The sequence below is a fragment of the Lissotriton vulgaris genome, chromosome 9 (genome assembly GCF_964263255.1).
Source record: "Lissotriton vulgaris chromosome 9, aLisVul1.2, whole genome shotgun sequence".
Taxonomy (NCBI): Eukaryota; Metazoa; Chordata; class Amphibia; order Caudata; family Salamandridae; genus Lissotriton; species Lissotriton vulgaris.
Window position 1 is genome coordinate 832977659 of NC_141697.1, and position 24423 is coordinate 833002081.

General features: G+C 45.5%; 1 protein-coding gene and 1 long non-coding RNA gene across 2 annotated transcripts in view; one reads left to right on the forward strand and one right to left on the reverse strand.

Annotated features, from left to right (window-relative positions):
- Positions 1-24423, forward strand: part of LOC147692327 (gastric inhibitory polypeptide receptor-like) — a 1656621-nt gene that overhangs the window by 482979 nt on the left and 1149219 nt on the right. The gene's annotated exons all lie outside the window — the stretch shown is intronic.
- LOC147692328 (uncharacterized) lies at positions 2259-3261 on the reverse strand. The gene is made up of 4 exons (XR_015300023.1): positions 3145-3261; positions 2793-2932; positions 2617-2692; positions 2259-2394 (listed from the first exon to the last, which is right to left on the reverse strand). It is a non-coding gene; the product is annotated as an uncharacterized LOC147692328 (long non-coding RNA).

Here is a 24423-nt window from a genome sequence, read left to right on the forward strand (position 1 = left end):
ACTTCGGAGATGATACCTATTTCTAGTTTCCAAGGGGGGGGGCTTCCTGTAGTGTAGGAGTCATTACACTGGCCATTTCAATGGCCAAAGTGTTCCTCTCACTGTTTTCAAGGTACCTGTAGAAGAACCCATGTGGTAAAATCGCGATCGCTTTGCCCAGCCTCTGTTTTTTTAAGTGAGACCCCTATCCCAGCAACTGACTAGCAATAATTTGGGAGCAGCAATTTATAACAATGCAATCTCTAGGAAATGACTTGCGTAACGGGCCAACCCAGCTGACTTGTCTCACATATAAAATATCAAGATAGTCTGAATTAAAACAAGTTGTATTCTATTGGAGCCAATGGCAGGTTTTGTTCTTTAGTTGGGACTGTGATTCATTTTGGTTTTCCTGTAGGGTGGGAACATTAGTGAGAATGGCTACATAAGGGAGATGTAGTGTCACTTTATTGTCTTGATTAATTGGGCCATTTTTGTGGGGCAGTAATTGGGGTGTTAGTTGGTTTGTGCGTGCATCGTTCCCAGTAGTAACTGCGGATGGTGGACCAGGCTTCATTATGCTTGCAAACAAGCATATATTTGCCACTTATCTAGTGCTAGCGGAACCTTGATGCTTCTGTGCTACTGCGCTGGCTGAGTTTCTAGGGACGGAATTATTCACAGGACAGGGCGGTTGGGCATTGCATGTGGCAGATGATCCCTCATGTTGGTTTAGAATCCCCCTTTGAACAGAGCCCCCATCCAGTGAGTTCAGTTTTGCCCTTGCCCTTGTAATGAAATCCCTCACCATAGAGTGCATTATTGCCAAAGTAGACTCCAAGTTATCTAATCTAGCTAAGATTGGTAGAACATTTCTAGAAATAGTCTCATCTCTCAGGGATATTAACACCACAGTCATTTGCTGAGGAATAGCTACTGGCTGATCTGGTTATAACAAGTTAGTGCCATTCGAGGTCGCTGGTCCTTGTAAGGGTGATTTATGTGAAATAGAACACCCAGGCAACAGATATACACTAGCAAAGTATCAAACAACAAATGAATAAAAAATAGCAAGGCCCTGAAATTAGCACAATGATTTCAATTTAATATGTTGTATAAAAATATCATGAACGAGTTCATTGACATGTAAATTATAAAAAGGAATACAAAAGTTTCTCAATTAATATAATGCATAGATATATTTCGTTTTCTTTAGTCAGATGATACAATGTGGAGATGGTTCCGTCTACGCGTTTCGACACAATGCAAGTGGCTTCCTCAGGACACTACAATCTTGTCACTGTAATTAGAATTAACAATATTTAAAATGTTATATCTCTGTGCTCAAAAGTGCATAGTTATCAAAATGATTTGTTTAAACAACTTCGCCAGTGTTTTTTGATATATACAGTTGATGGACCGCAAGACTTATTCATTCTATTAGTTTAGAAAATACAACATTTCTAAAACATGTTTCAAATGAGATATCAATCATATCAAAAAAGAGAATGATTTAGTTCCATGGAGACATTTTAACAGCATGTCATTTGATTAATACATATATGTATTCCCATATTAAACAATTGTTCTTTCATAATATTTAAGAAAACATAGTTCATGGTTTAAGGTTCTCACATAAGTATATAATCAACGGAAAAGTATAATACAGAATAAAAGAGAAAAACAGTATGTAGTATATATAGAGAGATAAAGAGATCTAGTGGATCTCCTGTTGACCTTTTCTGAAAAGCATTATCCTTTTTATATCAAAGGTGGTGAGGAACCTTATTATCTATTTATCTTTATTTTTCAAGAAAGTATAATGCACCCTAGTTTCAGTGAGGAAACAGAAGAGGGGAATGGAGGGCGTTATGAATTCAATAATTTGGCTGGGAATCATATATAGCTTGTGTAAAATATGTGATATTTTTACTTACCTTATATTGTATCTTCTCGATGAAGTGAAATCTTCTAATCCAGATGGATACAATCAGAGAATTCATACAGGGTTTTCTTTCTCCGTTGGTAAATATTGGGGAAGAAACCATACAAAACCGACTATTATTATTTGGAAGTTCATGTGGGACTCTGTCTTTGTTGGTAGTTATTGACGAGGAGATGTTGCGACATGACCATAGCTAAGAGAAAATTCCCTTTTTTTAATAATCATATTACGAATGGCAATAGGAGGACAACAAAATATGGAATTTTCACTTTCAGGTCTCACTAGTTGGTATATTGATCTATGATAAGTCGAAATAGGACATATATTTCATCCACAGGTCTTCTTGGTTGACTCACATATCTCTGAAGGATCAAATTAAGCTAAAATACCTGAGGTGCGGCTCCTTCATGGTATATACGCTCATTATGTCGTTGATTTCTTTGCCTGGAATCTCGATGTCAACATTTTCTCTGTGGTGAATAAAGGATATATTAATTGCATAATGAGAGAAGAGTCAGATTCTTACTCTGTATGTTTAAATATAATTAGATTGAACAGTTTCTATATCTGGGAAATGTCTCAAGAGGTTATGCTGAGGAAGCTTTTGATGAATCTAAATTGTTTGAGGTAACGGAGACTAGATTCTGGTTTATGCACGTTATGCGGAATATAAATAAATGTGAATTGGTTACCTTGATAAGAAGCTGCGTTGTGAATCGATGCAGCGTGATCGAAAAAAACAGCAAAGTCGGTAAAGTTTTCTTTTCACTGAAAGCAGAGAGTTAAATGAGAACGAAGATACATTAGGAACAGGTTTGTGAGTTTTCTTTATTTCCTCCGAGGAAAAAATGCACAGAGCAGCTGTTACCTGTTTTTTAGAGGGCTGCGTGATGAGGATAGGCGGCGTGTATTTGACGGCGTGTTATTACATTAAGCTGTCCATGTTATTGGATGAAAACGTGGAGACTTTATAGACGTGGATTCTGGCCCAGTTTGTAGTTCATTAAACTGCGGGCAAAGGATATATAGTACTTAAACTAATTATTTTGGTAACGTTAAAAGTCACATAACTGCCGCATCAGAAGAGAAGCTAGTTCATTAGATTCAAACGACCGATAACTAGCGCAGTGACAACGGATAACTAGCGCAGTAAAAACGGGGTCTATGCAGACGATAAACAACAGAATGTAAAAACAAAAATGAAGAAAGCGGACCTTTACCTTATTCAAAGATGACAATACTGTTATAAATCGTGGATAGAATATCGGTAGATGCAGGTAAAGCAAGTATCGTGTATGGCAGTACAATCGATGAACTATAACGGAAGGAAATGATACATACTGTCATACGTGAGACGAGGTTGCTGTGTGCTGTAAACCCATCTCCATCTGATAATATGCAAGTAAGTATACAGGCCGCGTAATGATCGTTACCTATTTCGAAGAAGCCCCTTCGTCAATCAGAGTGGGATGAAGTGGCGTCTTTACCGTCTGGAAGGATTCAAATTTGAGACAGCCCTTTTGATTCGTGTATATATAGTGTGTTTGGGGATAGGAGGCGGGAAGAGGTGGACCTGCCTCCTAAAGGTATATGTTGCTAAATACTGAAAAAAGGGGAAGGAAAAAAGTTCGATATGTGCAGCCAAACAGGGCCGGTCCTAGGCCTTCTGAGGCCCCGGGCGAAAGGGAAGATGCGAGGCCCCCCTAATTGCATATTGCGTCACAAGAAGTGACATCACAGAAAGCGACATCGCAGTACTATTGATCTTATTTGGCACCACGGAAGCTAACTAATGTGGATATCAGTAACATTGACAAAAAGTAGAGGGGGTTGAAAACAGGTGAGCAAATATCAATTTATTATAAAAAGTAGATAAAATGAAATATTGCAATCAAACAACGTTGAGAGAATGAACACATAAAAACACAATTCCAGTGAAACATAAATAGAGTAACTCCAACTTTCTAGATTATTCCTGTTGAGTGGCTCCCTGTTATTGATTCATTCAGGAAAGGTCATGTATCTGTGTGTGTTTAAAGTGGAAGTATGCTGCAGATTCAAGGGGTTTTCAAATCACTGTTTTTAATTTGGTGTTAGAACTGTAGGAAGTGGTAGAGGCAGAATGGCAGGATTCTGATGACAATCTTCAAACTCCCCAAATAGACAGCACCATTGTTGTTTATATTTGGAACTTTATGGTGTTGTCCAACTTGGGGAAAATTGGGGTAGGGGTAGGAATGGGAAAAAAGAAAGAAATTGCCATCTTCATTTCGTGTCCTGTACGCATCTGGAGGTCACTGATCGAATCTGGCCTTTTCGCCTCCATCCTAATACAAACATATACATATAACAGGTTATCATTATTGTTATTCATTCATCACAAACAAAGAAATATTACAAGGCAACAACACAAGTGTAACACTTACCAGCTCCTTCAATGAGTAGTTGGTGTTGATCCTCTGAATGCATGGAGAGTGGACATGCTCCCAAATTTCAAAGGAAACAGAGGGTCAAGAAAACACAGCATACATTTCACAGCTGAATCTGAAGGAGGAACAAAACAGGATACATTAAGTTGAACTCTGAAAAATTACACAGTAAAGAGCCCAATGAGTTCATTCTGACAGGACAATATTGAATAAGTAAACTTGTTGTGACAAATCAGTATCTTGTGTGTAGCACTACATGCTAAAATGTGATCTTCCTAGCCTTTCTTCTGCTAAAGGCATCAATCATTTCACTGTAGTCCAATGTTGCTGCAATATCTCCTTCTATTGAAAGAAGGGCCAATCCTGATAGTCATTCCTGGGACATCGTTGAGCGTAAATACGTCTTTATCAATTTGAGGCGTGAGAAACTGCGTTCGGCAGATGCTACTGTCACTGGAATTGTAAGCAGAATTCTTAGGGCAAGCACACAGTTTGGATAGATGTCTTCCAATCTGTTAAAATAAATATACTGAAGAGCCTCTAACATGCCAAGTTTTTCAGGAAGGACTTGAGCAAGAAAGGAAATCTCCTGAAACAGTTCAATCCCATCTATGTCTGAAGATATAGCTTCATCAGCTGAGCTGTCTGACAGAAGATGATGTAGATCATTGCAGTGCTTTTGTAGGTCTCCACCTTTCATGTCTTTTAAGCTGGAAATATTATAAAGAAAGCCAAATTGCTTTTGGTGATTTTTTAGCTGCTCAAATCGTCTATCAATGCACACAATTGCTGTATCAACAAGAGCATTAAAAAACTTGATGCGAAATTGCTCTTTTGGGTCTGTGATTGGCATGTCCGCTCCCTCATATCCAAACATTTTCTTTTTCTTAGATATTCTTCGATCACATTTTAATTCTTTTTGAATTTCCAATTCATCTGCAAGTTCATTTGCTGTTATCAATGCAGCTGTAAATCCTGATGGCGATACTTTGTTAAGAATGTAAGTAGTTCCTGAACGTGTTTCACAGCTACATCAAGCTGCATGTTCTCACTCTGCATCAGTTTACTGACTGTGTTGATTCTCATTAAAATATCATACCATATGATCAAACATAGGAGGAATTCATATGATTCAAGCTCTGATACTAGTGATGTTGCTTCACTTCTGGTTTTCACATCTTTATCCATTTCAGACACCTGCAGAAGTGCTTCAAGTATTAAACTCATCTGAAATCGGACCGCTTTGACGCTTTCCAGACGGCATTCCCACCGAGTAGCAGAGAGGCTTTTGAGGGAAAGGGTCACTCCAGTTTCTTTTAATACATTCCATCTTTTTGTTGATGCAGAGAACAATGAGTAAAGTCGTTGAATAATACCAAAGAAGTTGGCAGCATATGTAGATGAAGCTGCAGCATCTCCCAGGACCAGGTTCCAATTGTGACAGGCGCACGGTGTAAAAAAAGCCCGTCTGTTCTCTTTTAAGATTCGAGCTTGCACGCCACTGTATTGCCCACGCATATTTGCACCATTGTCGTAACCTTGCCCACGACAATCAGCAAGGGGTATTTTCAGTGCCTTCAGCTTGTGCAACATCGCATCAGTAAGAGCCAGACCAGTTTGCTCTTCAAGGGGAATGAATCCAATGAAATGTTCCTCAATAGTTACACATCCATTTGTAGAACTGACGAATCTCACAATAAATGTCATCTGTTCGGTATGACTCAAATCAGGAGTACAGTCAAGAAGCACTGAGTAATATTTGGCTCTTCGGACACGCCGTAGAATTTCTTTGAGAACCATCTCAGACATCAGCTCAATCAATTAATTCTGAATGTGTTTGCCAAGATAATGTGTATGAATCTCCTTTGTGGTAACTCTGCGAACATGTTCCATCATAACTGACTCAAATTTGCCTAAAAGTTGTACAAGCCCTAGGAAGTTGCCATTGTGGGGTTTGTTCAGCTGGTCAACACTGCCGCGGAATGCCAAGTTATGTTCTGCTAGGTACTGTGTAATTGCCAGGAGCCTATCCAAGACATTTCGCCAATGCATCTTCTCCTGCTGGATTTGAGCAAGGTTTTGCTTATCAATAGTGCATTCCTTCCGCAGTCGAAGTTCAAGCTCCTTCCACTCCCTAATATTTTTTAGGTGCTCCTGAGAAATTTCATGTTCATGTAAACGCTGACAAAGATGATGCCAATCAGACAAACTGCTGCTCACAAGCTGAGTGTTAGTGAAGGAAGTGGTAAACAATTTGCAGCAGAAACAAAATACAGCATTTTTGTACGTTGAATACACCAGCCACTGACGGTTAATTTGCTGACCGTTACTCATTTCCCTTTTGAAAAAAGTAGGTTTGAAGGATCGATTTTGGGAGTCACGTGGGAAATAATCACATGCATTACGTCCAGCCTGGGTAGGTCCTCTTTCTACTAGGTAGCAACGTATTCTATCGTCTTGAGTAGTAGGCCATTTCCCCGGGTCATCATCAATGTGGTGGAAAAACTTTTCAGTAGTTTTGCTAGCAGTTTCATCGCTACCAGTCTCTGCCACTTTTACAATGTCCAGCTGCTGGGTATACTGGTTCTTTACTCCACAATCATAATATTCAGATGGCATATTAATTGTGATGTTAACTTGCTGTTGCACATCCGAGTTCCTTCGTATCTCTCCTTGGAGCTTGGAAGTGTCACTGCCTTTTTCGTGCTGCTGGCCCTCTGGTTCCTGTTCTTGCAACTGCGATACCTGTCCTTCTGTAACTTGCTGCTCATGTTCCTGATCACGTTGCTCGAAACTGGAGACTCTACTGGCTGTGTTAGTATTGATGTGTTTAGGATCTCGACCCAAGATGCTCTTCACCACTTTATTGTCGTACTGAATGAGCACACTAGTGGCAGTTGATGCTTGGTGCTGGTCCTGCGGGTTCTCTGGCTCCTGATTTTGGAACTGGGAGACTGCTGTGTTGGGGTTATGTTCCTTCTCATTATGCATCCCTCTTTTCATAAATTTAAGTAGCGAATACCGCTGACTTTTATCTTCTTCAATCTGTTCCCGCTTCCTTTTCCTCTTGAATGCACCAGAGGCATGTTTCCGTCCATTGTCGCGGTCACGGCTTGCCATTTTTCCTTATGTTAAAAAGCTTGATCCTGCAGAATAAATGTAAAATTAAATACCATATTATGCTGATGTATTAGATTTTTCACCATTTGATTCTTACTTTTTATTCCTCGTTATTCTATGGATTTGTACTTCATGCTCCTTTTTATATTTCTGTACCATGTTTTCTCTTTCTATTTCAATAAAGCTTCCTAAACAAACCACTGGAGCGAATGGATAGAACTAGAGAAACCATTTGATGCTATAACAAGAAGAGCCAGCAAACTAGGAGTCCAGGATGTAGTCGCAGCGCACGGTGTTGGCTTCCTCGATTAGACCCTGGACCTGCTTCAGGGATGCGTATGCATGTGTGTGTATAAACACACAATGCATACTTATGCCAATAAAATTTCTTGGTTGGATAATGCACCTGCTACAGAGCAACTGAGGTTAAGTGACGTTCACCGATTTTGATCCCGGCAAGTTTACTTTGGGGTTAAAGTCTCACCTACTGGTCACAACATACTATACCCATAACAGTGCTCCTGGCGCTCATGTACTGGCTGCATGTAGGTACGCATGTGTGCAAACACCATAAAACACCTACACACTATAAAAATGTTCAGTGCGGAGAGTGCTAACGCAAACATCTGTGTATCATGCATAACGCAAACATGCATGCCCAGTTAAAGCTTAGGAGTTGATATACGGCTCGCAGAGGTGTGCTCTGATAGCCAGAAACCGGTCCTAGGATGCTTGATTCCGGTCCAGAGAAGACATGGCTTGGTAGTTCGGGCTGGACTGTTCTCATGAGGCACAGGGTCAAGACTGATTTGCATATGGCCATGTTGGAACTGGGGTGGCTTGGTGAGCAAAATAACGATGGACTAAACCCAGATCTGTGACTGGGGGTGAATGTTTTGCCATTGTGCATCATTCCGTCCATCATCTTGTGTGTTTTGCTCTACCACACATAATACAGGTTACAGGTACAACCCCTGTAGGGTAACTAGCCTGGTTCGTGTACCTGCTGCAGAGATCTGTGTGTAAACTTTCGGTCACAAGTTCCGATACAAGTTAGAAAGCCCACCGCCATAAAACACTTGTTACAGTGATCTGTTTGTAACTACACACTACTCATCTGAATGCCAGCAGGACCACATCAGCCATTTTAACCTCTGAAAATAAACAAGAATAGTCCATTTGGACTGAGTAACAGCATTAGCTGATATAAATTGCTTGGTTGAGCTTTTATTATCTTATAAACAAAAGCAAATTTGTAACACCATTTCGTACCCAAAATTGCCTATTTTTTTTTTCGAATTGGGATGTAACATACCAAGCATATTTAACCTATTCCCCATTCCGTCTCTACGTGCCCTCCAAACTCAAAGTCTCAAATACGTCTTTAAGCGTTAAATATAAACAAGCATTTACAATGCAATGGTGGGAGCGCTATATAAGACCTCACAAAAAAAAAAATTAGAGCTATTGGCATTGTAAATGACAAAATTTGTATTTATGTGTTGGTTTTGAAAACAGATAAATAAATGGCATTGTCATTTACATTGCCATTAGCTTAATATCTGCAGTCACTCTGCAGTCCCTAGCACTCCATAGCACTCCCTAGTCACTCTGCACTCCCTAGTCACTCTGCACTCCCTAGCCCTCCCTTGCACTCTGCACTCCCTTGCACTCTGCACTCCCTAGCACTCCCTAGTCCATCTGCACTCCCCAGCACTCCCTAGCCACTCTGCACTCCCTAGTCACTCTGCAGTCACTCTGCCCTCCCTAGCACACCCTAGTCACTCTGCACTCCCTAGCACTCCCTAGTCACTCTGCACTCCCTAGTACTCCCTAGTCACTCTGCACTCCCTAGTACTCCCTAGTCACTCTGCACTCCCTAGCACTCCCTAGCTCCCCCTAGCACTCTGCAGTCACTCTGCACTCCCTAGCACTCCCTAGTCACTCTGTACTCCCTAGCACTCCGTAGTTATCCTGTGAGTTTTAGCCCTTCCAATGAACAATGGACCAGGAAAGGCAGGGTGAGGGTAAAAAAAAACAGAGCTTGCTATGACAAACACTTGGCAGAGGTGAATGTGTTCCAGAGGCATGCTTGGTACCTTTCTCCAATCTACACAAAGTATCTTACGGTCTCCTACTTCCACAAAACCAGTCCTTACCACTCCTTGTTTTAGTTATATAGCATAGCCATGCTAGCTTTACATTTAAGAGGTCAACATCAATAGTTATGGCACTTGTCACTGTTGGGGCTTTTTTTTGCTCAATCTTGTGATGTATTGTAAGAACTGCCTGATTTGCAATAAGCAGCTATTCCTGATCCACATTTTAGGGCGATTCCTCTCTGGTTGTGAAAGACTTATTGTGAGATTACAAGGAGCATAGAAGGACTTGCAGCCCACCCATTTATTTCCATTGGCCAGCTTTACTGTCACTCTTGTTTACCTGCTTCCGTTTGAATGGCTTGCCTTGCCCATCTTATGTCTATCACTCCCCTGGAACATATGCAATTTACTTTTACCCTTCCACTTCTACTTTTAGGGAATTTCTTTCTTCTTTTTTCTCAAGCCCACCAAAAGAATGCATGTGTTTTCAAGCTGTCTCCCTAGTGTGCTTCTCTTCCCCTGTCATGCTTGATGTTGCTCTTTCAATCCCAATTGCTTCTCTCCCTCATCCTTTTGTGATGCACTCACAATTGTGCTCTTCTCCTCCCTTGTTGCTTTTCAGCCGTGTGCTTCTCTCCCCATCTCGCTGTTCCTCTCTCTCTCTCTCGCATGTTTGCTTTCCTCCTTTCATTACCCATGCCCTCCCTGTTCCAACTTGGATTGCAAAATAAAAGTATTAAAAAAATGTTCCTGAGTCATTTTGTAGGTGTGCAAATGCATGGTGCACCTACATTCAAAATGACGGAGCCGTCATAGGAATTTTATTATTAATATTCTTTAGCTATGCTGCACTGTAGAGCCGGGCTAAAAGACATTGGCAATAACAAACAAGTCACAAAATGCAAGACCTGTTGGCTTTGCCATTAAATCGGTAATACCGAGCACAAATCTGGAGTGGATGGGATACTTAACGCATTGACTAGGGAAACTTGAGGGCTTTGCGGAAAACCGTGGGACAGCGAGCAGATGCGAGCAGTAAAGTGTGTATGAACTTTGGGAGGGGGGAGTGGCAACTATTCAGAGACCATCTCCACATTCTGAAGTGAAGCCCTCACAAATAAAGTAACATTTTTTTCAAATTCATGGGGTAGAAAGAGGTTTAAGTCTCGCCCTATGAAACGTAAGCGCTTTGCCCGACCCGTATGGACTCCTTAAACCAGACATTTCTCTATAAATTAAAGCTTTTTGCTTGCCAGAATTTGTTGGCACACATACAAAAACAAAACAAACGTTTCAGAATGCAAACGTTGATATCTACAACATAAACGTTTTTATGGTGGGGCTACTGGGTCAACAGGGTGCCACCTTCTTGACTTGTTAAATATGTCAGGCATTTATTCCACATGCGCGGAAACAAACTGCAAGATGAGACCTTTCTTCCTGTTATACAAAAGGAAATTACAGCCATGCCTGCTGTCAAGGATAACAAATGACTTAACGCCAGTTGATCTGGCTGCTCCCTCCTCCCTTCACCCACCTCCTCTTACCTGTGTCCGGCTGGTGCTCACAAGAAACAAAGGGGCCTCCGTTGCCTGGAAACAAAATGCAGAAACAGAGCCTAGAATGGCCGGTACTTATCCGAGGCGCTGCCCCGCCCCTGACATTGTGAGCCAACATAATTGCTGGCCCAGCTGTTATGCCGCCCCCAATCCGTTTGCACCTTCCCCCACCTGCAATGTGATCAGGTGAGGCAGGGGGCCCTGTAGTGAGCTGTGAATGTGTGCCTTTCACGGGGGCGCGATGAGGCGAGGCAGGGGGCCCTGTAGTGAGCTGTGAATGTGTGCCTTTCACGGGGGCGCGATCAGGCGAGGCAGGGGGCCCTGTAGTGAGCTGTGAATGTGTGCCTTTCACGGGGGCGCGATCAGGTGAGGCAGGGGGCCCTGTAGCTGTGAACGTGTGACCTTTCACGGGGGCGCGAGGCCCCCTGAGCGCGAGGCCCTGGGCGGCTGCCCACACTGCCCATGCCTAGCGCCGGCCCTGCAGCCAAAGATAACTCATCTCCGTAGTCTAGATGGGGGTGCTGGGGAAAAGGTGCCGCGATCTTGGCGCTTTAAAGAAATGTTATTTTTATTTTGCAGGGTTCGTTGAGCATGTCAGGGTATCACCATAGTCACACCGCTATATACGAACTCGCATTTTCTACTCTGCTGAGTTTCCAGAGTGCAGAGTTCACAAACGGTGTGGTCATAGAAGCTCGCGAGTGGCAGGTACTTACAGAAGGAATTACTGTGGAACATTAATATCACTGATGAGACCTGAGGAAGAGTGGTAATGACGGGAAGGAGGGAGACAATTCACAGTGGATGGATGAGAGATAAAGTCATCCTGTTTTTGGCGGCAGGCATAATCTGAATAGGATAGAGGGGGGCTTGACTGAGATGTGATGGGAGTACAGGTTTATCGTACGGCATTTTCCCAGGGTAATTCATTGTTTAATCCCCTGGTGAATGTGCCTAAGGAAAAAATCCAGAAAACGTATTTTTTCTTTCTAATTTTGTCACCCCCACTAATATTGGGGGCTTGGATTTCTTCCAGAATTCGCCATCTGATGTCAGAGGGGGAATGTTTGAATTCAGAAAAGCGACTGACTAGGGGGGCCGAATGTTTAACTGTCTTTATCGCGGACCTATGTTCTGTGAGTCTTATTTTCATAGTTCTTGAGGTCTCACCTACATAGCCCAAATCGCATGGACATAAGATCAGGTAGACAACGTTACGTGTGTTACACGTCCATAGACCATTTGCCATGATATTAAATTTGTTAAATATGAATGACTCTCCCGTAAGGATGCCGTCGCAGGACTGGCAAGAGCCACAACGGGAGGTGCCTCTCACATGATTATTTCCATCAATGGACTTTTGTATAAAAGGGGGTTTGTTATTTTGTCCAGTATAGCGTGAGTGAACTATTAGATCTTTTAAGTTCTTATTGTGGTGATGTGCGAACATCGGTTTGTCTATCTTCTTTTGTGTTGAGTCTATATTTAGAAGATGCCAGTTGACATTAATGATTTGTCTCACAGTGGCATCTAAAGTGGAATGCTTAGTTATGCATACCAATTTTGGTTCTTGTTTTTCTTTTTCGGATCTAAACAGGGCATCCCGATCATAGATCCTGGCTCTCTTGTATGCCTCTCTGACGAGGCGATGAGGATACCCCCTTTCCAGGAATTTCTTTTTCATTATGTCTGATTGTATATCATAGTCTCTTAGATTAGTACAGTTTCGTCTCACCCTAAGGAACTGTGAAGAATGGGATGCTGTCCTTTTGGTTCCTCGGGTGATAGCTGGTGAAATGGAGTAGGGTGTTCCTCGCTGTTGGCTTGGTATACAAGTCAACCTCGAGCCTATTGGAGTTATTTCTAATATAGATGTCTAAAAACTCAACTTGTGAGGTGTTAATATGGGCAGTGAAACAGAGATTTGTGTCTGCAAGATTGAGCCAGGTTAGGAATTCTTGTAGGGTCTGTTCCCCATTGGTCCAGATGAAGAAAATATCATCGATATAACGGTACCAATGGGAAACAGACTCAAAGAATGGTGCCATTTCATTATATATGTGCCTTGATTCAAACAAAGCCATATATATATTTGCTATGGACGGAGCCATGGCTGCCCCCATGCTCACGCCCTTTGTCTGCTGGTACATATATTCACCAAACTGAAAGACATTTTCCTTAAGAACTAGGGAAAGACATTCATTAATGAACTTCTTGGAGCATGGTATCTGATACTTATCTATGAACCACATGGTTGCATCCATTGCTTCTGACTGAGGGATGTTGCTATATAGAGATTCAACATCTAACGTGACTAATAAGTCACTCTGTTGGTTGTAAGGTAAATGTTAAACCTTTGATATCATAGTCCCGTGTCCTTAATGTATGACGGTGTTAGGGGGATAAAAGGTCTTAAGACATTGTCCAGGTACTTAGATATTGCTTCTGTCGGAGTACCTATCGTGGAAACAATGGGACGATAGGGGGGATCCTCTTGGTTTTTGTGTATCTTGGGCACTCCGTAGATACAGGAGACCTTTTTATCAGATTTATTTAGAAAGTAGTATTCTTTTCTGGTAATTATTTCTGTTTCTAGCGCTCTGGTTGTAATTTTATGAATGGCTTTAACTACTCTTTCTGTAGGGTTTATTGTAATCTTTTTGTAAAAGACAGGGTCGTTGAGCATTTTTAGCATGTTAGCCTCATAGGAGGGAGAGTCCATAAGCACTATACCTCTTCCCTTATCCCTATTTTTAATGACAATCGATTTGTTATTTCTCAGGTGAAAAAGGGATGTATGTTCTTCCTTTGACATATTATATCGAGGTTTTAGGAACACACCGAAGGGCCTGTTCTAGTTTATTCAAGATCACTTTTTCAAAGATGGCCATCTCTGGGCCTATCTGATCTACGGAAGGGGTGAAGGAGGATGGTAGGGCTACAATGTTTTCTACTCTGTCATCTTGATTAATTTCATCCCTATCTTGGGAGAACTTTTTTAGTCTGATCTTTCTAAAGAAAGAATGAATATCTTGATGTAATTCAAAAAGATCAACTTTGGAATTGTAAGGGTGATACCGGAGCTTCTGGACTTGTGTCCTGGGACTGTCTCTTTGACCTGGTCCGGGTGTACTTTATGGGCTCCGTATGTTTTACTTTTTTCTTCCTTTTTCCAGCCATATCTCGTACTGGTAAAGTTAGAGATGTTGGGCAGGGCTGCTTAGTGGGGGATGGACCCACACAGCTACTCATGGGGGCAGAATTTTTTGGCTAAAATCAATCATTTGAGCGGCCTGGGCATCCATTATGTCTGGGTCGGTGGCTGAACCAACTGGGCCTCCTCCCACTGATAGCTGCCATTCGGTAACCGCGATCTCTTTATCAATAGCCTTTGCTGCTCGCAACAGAAAGCGATTAAGTATGGAGTTAGCCATGGATTTTGGCGTAACCACCTTCCCCCATGATTTTAGTGTTGCCGGCATGTCAATTTAATTAGTTATCTAAAAAGTACCTGCTTACTAGTGCAGAAGTAAGCCGGTAGAGTAGACAGGTAGATATCCAAAGTCCAGGGGCCAAGAGACCTGGTCCACCCTGCCTCTTCCTGACGCTTACGGGCTCACCCTTGGTGTGCTGCCGAAGCCCTCGCTCCTCTTTAAGCACCTTCGGTCGCTGACAGGGTGACGTTGGTGGCGACAGCCACAGGTGGGGATGGGACAGGTAGTCCTGAGCACCTCTATCCCCCAAGTCTTGCAGGCAACTGGCTCTGTGGTAAAACGGATTATAGTATTGCTAGTCTAGTCAAATATACATGTGGATTGATCAAGGAACCTGTCTATAGACAACATCCCTGTTGACAGTGGAAGGGACCAACTGTACCCAGCCTAGCTGAACATAGCCATTAAAGTTTAATCAAAGAAAGTAAACTGGTTTGTGCAATGAACAGTTTCTTTGTACTGAGATTAGCAGGACTTTAATCCTGCTTACAGAAGCCTACTTGAACAGCTGAATGTATCGGATCGATGGGTTATCTGCAGATCGTAGAACGGTCTTAGTTTTGCCTGTTGTTTGTTATGGGAGGAATTTACCCATCAGAAAGGACTTAGTCTCCTTTTTGAATCATGGAGAATATTATTAATTCTTCTAATATTCGGTGGAAGCAAATTCCAAATCCTTGGTACGCTCCTGTGAACGCTCTATCGTATTTTCTCTTCTTATGTAAGAATGCTGAATTCGGTTAAAAATCTTCTGATCCCCTGGTGGGTCTACTGCCTCCTGACAGCACAATTTTCTGGGCCAGGTAATGTGGAGTTTTGTGGTGCATTGCCTTGTGTGTAATACATGCAATCTTTAGCTGTATTCTTACCTCGTGCAGTAGCCAATTGAGTACTTTCAGATGTGGAGTGATGTGATCAAATTTGATCCCGTTATAAGTCTAGCTGCTGTTTTGAGACAAGCTTTTAGGGAAGATGTTGAAATCTTAGAAAGCCTTGATAGAATTGAGCAACCATAGTCAATTCTTGATATGACCAGCGCCTGTACTGCCGATTTGAGATCATCTGAATTGATGAACGGCTTCAATTTTCTGAGGTAACACAGATGGAAACTGGCATTTTTTGGCATTTTGTAGATGAGGGTTTGCATGTTTAATTCTTTTATCTGACGTGATTCAGAGTGATTCCAGGAGACTTAGTTGAATATAGTAGAAATGGGGTACCGGTTAGCTCAGTGGTCATCTTGGTCCATTCCTTAACCCTGGCGGAACTTTTAGGAGGGGAGAAGAGATGGAATTCATTTTTTTGTGAGTTAAGCTTAAGATTATTGTCAACTAGACTTTCATACAGATTTTATTGTTTTTCACTGCAAAAGACTCAAGGCACAATCCGCCAATAAGCCCACGCAGGGGCCCTTCGAAATACTGAGCTCATCATATACAACATAGGCAAGTGGAAGGGTCGATGCTTCCCAAGGTCCTTAATCACCTCTGGACTGTCCGCCATAAGTTCATAATGTTCTGCGCTTGGGCGGACAGGATTGAGTACCAGTTAGACCCATAAGGGATAGTCAACGAGAGCAGTGGTGCATCATAAGAATCCTTAAACGCAGTGTGCTCTCCCAGCTCTCAAGCCCAACCAGTTGCCAACGATCTCGTTTAGCTAATATTGATTCCCCAGAGCTCAAGGAGACCTAAAAGTGGCCATTATACCTCGAATCAAATAGTAACCAACCCGGATCCCTCAACTTTCCCTTCCCCCCCCCCCTCCCCCCAAACTCCCTCTCCCACCCCCTTCCCAGTGGTGGAGTTGCCATACATTAGTGTGTCAACCGTATGAGGCCCTTAAATCTGGAACAGATGCATGGCCCTGAGGGTGGAGGGGCACACCGCAGATGGTAGGCCTTTTGAGAGGAATGATACCAGCGGTCCCCAGCGGTACTCAAAGTTCTTAAAGTCTTCTCGGGATATGTCAGACATGCACTCTAAGCAGAGCAGTTGCCATAGGCGGAGTGCCATAGGGACATCGGTGGCGCCTCTCTCTTCTTCCATGCATTCGCCACTGCCAATTTGGCAGCCCCCAGACATAGCCAGATAATTCTTTTATCAGCCCTGGTTTGGTGTTCTAGGAAGGGGTCCCTAATGCCAAGCAGAGCTTCTGCCATCGTAGTCGGGACCGGGTATCCTAAGATGGATTTCATCTGAGCCAGGATCTCTTCCCAGAACGGCCTAATGGAGGGGCAATCCCACCAAATGTGTTGGAAGTCTCCCAAAATGCCACACCCCCTCCAACACCTATCTGATGTACCTGGAAAGATTTTTGCAAGCTTAGATGGGTATAGGTACCAGTCCGCCATTACTTTCAAATGTGCCTCTCTCAGCGCTGTAGATTGGTTGAAACGGCAGATATCTGCCCACAGGCGGGTCCACTCTTCCTCCTTGAAGTCTTACTTGGCCATCCCCTCCCACCAGGACATATAGCGCGGCCACGGGGCGGTCTCCCTGGAGAGCAGGAACTTATACAGCGCAGAGATAGCCACGTTCATGGATTTAGCTCTGAGGAGGAACAGTTCAAACCCGGTGAGGGGTCTGGTGGCACCATCCCTAATCTGTGGACCCAAAGCCCAGTGAAGCAGTTGCGCGTGGTGGTAGCGCTCCTGATCCCCCACCCCATAGTCCCTTTTGCAATTCTCAAATGTAAGGGGGTCATAGTTGTGGAACAGGTGTGTAAGTGCGAGACATCCACCTGCCCTCCAGGCATCAAACGGCCCCTCCCGGAGCGCTGGGGGAAAGGAAGAAGTGAAGTGGATTGGAGTGAGTGGTGACGGGAAAGATGTCCAGCCCTCCCTTCCTGCCACAGAGTCCCACACTTTGAGGGTGGTGCATGTTGGAGTGCTGATGTACGCATTATGGGGTCTGTCCTTTCTGTCGCGCCAGATCAAGTCCCAGATTGTCCTGCCTGCTACGCTGCGGTCCATGTGGAGCCAGTGTTTTTCCGATTCCATTTGCGCCCACTCAACCAGGATGCGCAGTTGGGCCGCTTTATAGTATAGGCGAAGATCGGGGAGACCAGCTCCCCCTTCCCTTTGTGGTCGTCGTAGCATGAAAAAGGAGAAGCGTGCCCGGCCTCCCTGCCACACAAACCTCAGGATCATCGATTTTAGTTGTTTAAAGAAATCCTCCTCCAATTCTATTGGGAGCGCCTGGAATAAATAGAGCAGTTTGGGTAGGAGGGTCATTTTAATAGCATGGATGCGACCCAACCAGGAGAGAAAAAGCGGCTTCCATCGTACCAGTTCTTTTTGGATGCGGGTGTGGATTGCGGGAAAATTGGCTGCATATAGTTGCTCAACCTTGGGAGTCAGTTGGACCCCTAGGTATTGTATGGAAGAGGGCGCCCAATCCAAAGGCGTGAGCGATCAGAGTTGTGAGGCTTCCGCCTGTGAAAGGGTTAGATTAAGGATGTAGGACTTGTCCAGGTTGACCTTGAAACCTGCCGCTTTTTGAAAGGAGCTAAGCACCTCCTGTAGGTATGGGAGGGAACCCAACGGATTAGATAATGAGAGGAGTGAGATTTTATGGGCTTCTCCGGAGAAAGGGAGGCCCTCTATCCCCTGATGTTCCCTCACCGCTATAGCTAGGGGCTTTATACTGAGGGCGAAGAGTAGGGGGGACAGGGGGCAACCCTGCCTAGCCCCCCTTGAGTGGCTAAAGGAGGCTGACTGTACCCCATTGACTGAGACTTTAGAGTATGGGTGTCTATAGTTGGCCTGAAGCATTGTAATAAATTGGGGGAAGAAACCAAACCTCGTTAGAGTGGACCACAGGAAACTCAAATCTACGCGGTCAAATGCTTTTTCGGCGTCAAGGCCGACTAACACTGCAGGAATTTTTAATTTGTTGGCCTTCTCTATTAGATGGACTATGCGCCGGGTGTTGTCATGCGTCTGCCGTCCCTTGATGAAGCCGGACTAATCGGGATGGATGATAAGTGGCATAAGGTCATACATTCTTTTGGCCAATATGGAGGAGTACAGCTTTGCATCTACGTTTAGGAGGGCAATGGGCCTGTTGGAGCCACAGTGGGTGGGGTCCTTGCCCGGGTTGGGGATCACGGAGATCACCGGCTCGGCCATGGAGGTCGTGGAAATGGCATCCGTGGCCATACGGTTGAAGAGCCGGACCAGATGAGGCCCGACCTCAGACACAAAAGTCTTACCCATCTGTTCCAGGCGCCTTGTGGGGCTTCAGTGATTTAATAGCTGATTGGACTTCTTCTAGGTTAATGGGGGCCGTGAGGATTTCATTCCACTCAGGAGAGACCTGTGGGACGGGTAAGTCCCTCTGAAAAGCGTGCTGATGTTCAGCGTCAGGAGTATCTTCCGTGTATAAGGATTCATAGAATGCCCCGAAGAGGCCCGCCTTGTCCTCATCTCTGTGGAGTAAAGTCCCCGACCTATCTCGTATTCCCCCTACATATTCTCTCTCTCTTTTGTCCTTCAGTTGTCTGGCCAGGTGCTTCCCTACCTTATTACCCTGGGTATAAGATAGGTTGCGCAGCTTGAGGAGGATGAACTCTGCCCTATTGTTATAGATGGCCCGCAGTTTGCCTCTAAGTGCCGTGAGTGTGCGAAGCGCCTGCCTGGTAGGTGTCCGCTTGTGGGTCTGCTCAGCAGTCGTCAGTTCCTGCTCCAGGCCTTCCCTTTCTTTTGCGCGCTGTCTATTTAGGCCTGAGTTAAGCGCTATGCATTTACCCCTCAAAACCGCTTTGAATGTGTCCCAGGTATTGTATTATGAGGTCTCCTCTGGGTCGTTAAAGGAGAAGAACTCTATAATAGTCTCCCTCAGCTGTGCGTTCGATTCCTTATCCCTCGTTTAAGCTTCTGGGAAGTACCAACGTGCAGGTTTCGGGGCGCTACCAAGCCAGGTTAGACAAATTGTGTACATCCCATGATCGGATACTGAGATGGGGAGAATCTTTGCATCCTGTAAATTGCCCTGCAGGGACTGACTAAAAAAGATGTAATCTAGTCGTGAGTAGGTCTGGTGTACATGGGAATAGAAAGAGTAGTCACGGGTGAGTGGGTGCGCTAACCGCCAGGTGTCCAGAAGCCCCATGTCCCCAATGAGCGTCTGAATAGTGTCCGGGAAGGTGCCCATGTCAGAGCGTCTGGTGTGCGTACTATCCAGTGTAGGGTGCCAGACCAGGTTGAAATGCTCCAAGAGGAATAAAGGGTCCTCTGCAAAATCAGACACTTTTCCCAGTAGTGTAAGTAAGAAATTCTTTTGGCCAGTATTGGGGGCATAAACCGACACAAAAGAGCATATCTTGCCCTTCATCCGTCCCTTGACCATTAGCCATCTCCCCTCTTTGTCGCCCTGAGTGCACGTAGGCTGGAACTGGGCGGCCGAACTGAAGAGCAGCGCTACCCCTTTCTGTTTAGTGGATGCAGAGGCTTTATATATATAAGGGGGTATTTCTTATGCTTAAGTCGGTGGTCTTCAGCCTTCAGGAAATGTGTTTCCTGTAGTGCTACAATATCTAAGTGCTGATCTATTACATATCTCCAGACTTTCTGGCGCTTCTGCGGGGAGTTAAGTCCCTTTACGTTCCACGTTCCGATAGTAATAGGCATTCTAAGTCAAACCTGTCGCCTCCTCTATGGTAGCCGTCCTATGCCCTGCCCTCCCCTCTTGGAGCGTTCCTCCCTCCATCCTGCCCAGCCCGCAGTGAAGAACTCCCACTTCTACGTTGTCAGGATCGTTCCTCACCTCCACCCCATCATTGCTCCCCCGCAGGAGCCCCCCCAACCGCCCGTGCCACCTCCAGTAGAGGACTCACAGTGTGCAGTTGCACCATATCAACACCACTAGACCCTCCCTCCCCCAACACATCTCAACAGGATAATGTAACAACCTTCCCCAACATGAAACTCAGTTTTCTTACTGCGACCCAGGTCCCAGTAACACCAGTTTGGACCTGCAGTCTATGAGAACTTGCAAGGGATAAGTGGCAGTGGCGGCTCGATGGCTCGAGACCCCCCGCCCGTTCCCCTTCCCCGTTGCCATACTTATCTAATTACGACCTCCCCTTCAGTTCTCAGGAGCCTGCTCCAGTGTCTTTGGAAACCTCCTGAATTGCTGCTGCCTTTTCCTGTTCCATTGTCTTTAGATCAGGCTTGAGGTTTTTCTTCGAAGATCGGCCTCGACGAACCTTCTGCCATCCGTCGCTTGTCGCTTGGGAAGATTTGGGTGGGGTCCCCGAAGAGCCTCCTCCCTCCTCGTCTCCTAGTCGGTCCTCCTCGTATGGAATACCCAGTAGTGAGCAAGTGTCTCTCAAGGAGCGCAATTGGTGGAGGGCTCCATTCCATTGGAAGATCAGTTGAAAGGGGTGCCCCCAGGAGTACTGGATCCCCTCGTTGCGGAGAAATGTGGTTGCTGGTTTGAAGGATCTCCTTTTTTGTAAAGTGATTGCCGGAAGATCTTGGAAAAGTTCCAGATCTTGGCCTTCATACTGAATAGGCTGTTTGAGACGCGCCGACGTCAGGATGCGCTCCTTTAGAGGGTAGCCGGGTAGAAAGGCCAGAATGTCGGGGGTAGGACCCTGGGATCTACGGGCCGGACCCACCCGATGAGCTCTATCAATACGGATCTCAAAGTCATCCCCTTCGTCAAGTATTGTCCGGAAAAGGCCTTGTAGATAGCTTGCGATATCTCCCCCCTCTGCTGAAGAGGGCACATTCTGAACCCGAATGTTGTTTCGCCTTGAACGATTTTCGAGGTCCTCCGTGTGGGACTGGAGATCGGTCTGCTGCTCATTAAGCCAGACGATTTCCTGTCTTAGGAATTCCACTTCTCCGCTTCTGGCTTGTCCTGAGAGTTCGCTTGCAGCCACTCGCTCCCCAAGCTCCTCGACATCTCGGCGAAGCTCTTTATAATCCCCCGCCATTTCCTTTCGGAGGGATTGAATGTCCTCCTTAAGGGAGTTGAAGAGGGCCTCCATGAAGGCCTTGGTTGCCGGGGCTTCCCCTCCTTAGCGGTCCATCCCTTTAGGGGGGGGGGGTCCTTGAGCCGGTTTGTCCGGACTTTTTTCAGCTTTGGAAGTCCCCTTCGACAGCATGTCAGTGATGGTGCGATTCCCCTTGCGGTTGACGGTAGCCATCTTCTCCCTTCTAGTCGGCCCCTCCGCTACCTGGCCTCTCTGCCCGCTTGTCGAGGTCCCAGTCAGTCAGCTTGGGCCGGCATCGGGGCCGGGAACACAGAGCGTCCGGATCACGTAGTTTGTCTGCAATGGCGTACTGCCCTTGCTACCGTGATCTGTTGGTATCACTCGTGGCCCCCTGGCGCTACCAGTTTCACCGCGGCTTCAGGCACTTGTTCTGTCATCGGGACCAGGGACCCCGTCTTGCACTGCGCCGGCAAAGCACTTGCCACCTTTAGATCCGTTCCCTTGACCAGTGGCTCTTCTGGGGGGCCCTCTTGCGATATTCGGTCTCCGTTCCCCTCCTCAGTTACCGCGCCCCCAGCGATCTCAACCCTATCCCCTGCTGTAGGGTCGGGTGGGGTCGCGGTCAGCAGCGGCAAGGCGTGGACTGCAGTCACGGCCGGGGGCCCGAATTGTGCCCCCGATCTCCCGTGTCCTTCCAGGGCCCTCTCACCTCGGCCTCTGGCTCTAATGCCACGTTGTACGGCGGTTGTGAACCTTCTGGCACCGGTACTGACACCCCGACTCCAGATCTCGGGGTCTCCGCTTCCCTCTGTCAGGCCGGTGTATGCCCTCTCTTCCAGGTGGCAGTGTGCTCCAAGGGGCCGATGCTCTCGGTGTGCTCGGTGTCCGAGGCCGGGTCGTCTGCATCGGCTAGGCCCCTGCCCGGGCCTACCTCCTTCTCCTCGCCTAACCTCCCGGCCCCTCCTCCACACAGACCGGAGCCTCCGTGTGTCCTTTCCCGGCCTCCCGGTCGATGTGAGCTCGAGCCCACACTCACCCCGGGGTAGGAGTGCTTCCAATCCGCCGACGCTGCCCTTACTTGCGCCCTCTTGCCGGGGTCTCTCCTTCTCCGTCGGCTGGGCCGGGGCCTTTCCTGCTGTCTCTTGCTGGGCCACCCGGCGCCTCCTTTCACGGGCCGCCCGCCCGGAGCCTCGGGGCAGATCCGGCCCTCGCCTCCCACGAACCTCCGCAGGCGTCTTGGGCAGCTCCGGTGACCTCTCCCAGTCTGGCAGTGGCATCGCGGACCCCCTGGGCCTCTCCTCAAGGGGAGTCGGGTTGCCGCTTTTCCGCCCTAGCGCGGCCCTGCTTACTGACTCTCCCGCCTCCCGATTAGCTTTCTGCCTCAGGGCTCGCCAATCGTCTCCAGTCGCCCCACGGGTGCTCCCCTCACCTCCGGCCACCGACACCCGGCTCGGCTGCAGGTTGGTCAGCTAATTAGGTAGGGCACCGAGGACGGGGACGGGGAGCCTCCGAAGAACACGTCTGCCTAAGCCACCATCTTAGCCACGCTCCCGTCAACTAGACTTTCAATGGTTCTCTGAAGTGCTTGGTTCATTATGTTGATCTCTTCTGGTGATGAGATCTTCATATACAGCTGGGTGTCATCTGCATTCATGTGGAAGGAAATGTTAGCCTGTTTTAATACTTCTGTTAATGGCTCAATGTAGAGGTTAAATAGTGAAGGGGATAGAGTTATCCTTGGGGAACCCCAATTGGAATGGGAGATGGTAGGAATAGCTTATTGATCAGTAGGAATCTTTATGATCTGTTCTCTAGGAAGGAATAAAAACATTTCAAGACTGTTCCCGATAAGCCCATCCTATTCTCCAGACGGTCTAATAATTTGGGATGGTTTACTCTGTCAAATGCAGACAATAGGTCAAGAAGGACCAGGAGACAGGTTTCATTGCAGTGGAGGGCAAGCAGAGTGTAATCTACTATGTGCAGAATTGCTGTTTCCATACTGTGATCTGATCTGAACACTGATTGGCAGTCGTTTAGTGGCTTAAATTCAGTAATGTATTGACTTAGTTGTTGTTTGGCACATTTTTCTTGTACTTTGGCTAGTAAGGGAATGGTTGTTTACGGCCTAAAGTTGTTTGGCTCAGAGAGGTTTTCAGTAGGTTTTTTTAAGAGAGGGATGACCTCTTCCATTTGTAGACAGTTAGGATCCTTGTGCTAGCGATTCTTAATTATCGTAGTTCAATATGGGATGGCCATTTGGTTGATTGTGGGCCAACATTTTGCAGGAAGAGGGTCACTGTAATGGTTATTTGGTTTCAAAGTTAGTAAGATTTTGGCAATATCGTGCTGGTCATATAGTTTGAAGGTTGACCAAGGATATATGTGGGCATTGCTTGTGCAGGTAGGGCTGGATTCTCCACTTGTTTACTCCATAGATTCATGTCTTTGTCAGTGGTATTCTTGAGTTCTCTCTCCAGTGGGCTTGCTTTATCAGTTACAAATATTGAAAACTCTTGACAGTTCAATTCCGATTTTGAAGTTAGTAGAGAGGATTTGCCTAATTTTCTTGATTGTTTTTCTAGTAGATCAAAAAGTTTTCTCGGTCTGTTCTTTGTGTTATCAAGCTCCTTCCTAAAAAAATGGGGGGATTTAAGTACTCTTTTATTGTAGGTTTTCGTGGTCTTTCCTAATTGTTTTAGGTGGGGTATGATAGAATTTGTTTCCATTTCCATTCTGTTAGTCTGAGTTACCGTCTTTCTTCATTAAGTGAACTGTTGAACCATGGGTTTTTATCTTTGGCCTGTAGTGTATTCTTTTAAGTTGTAGAGGGGCTATATTATCAATTAT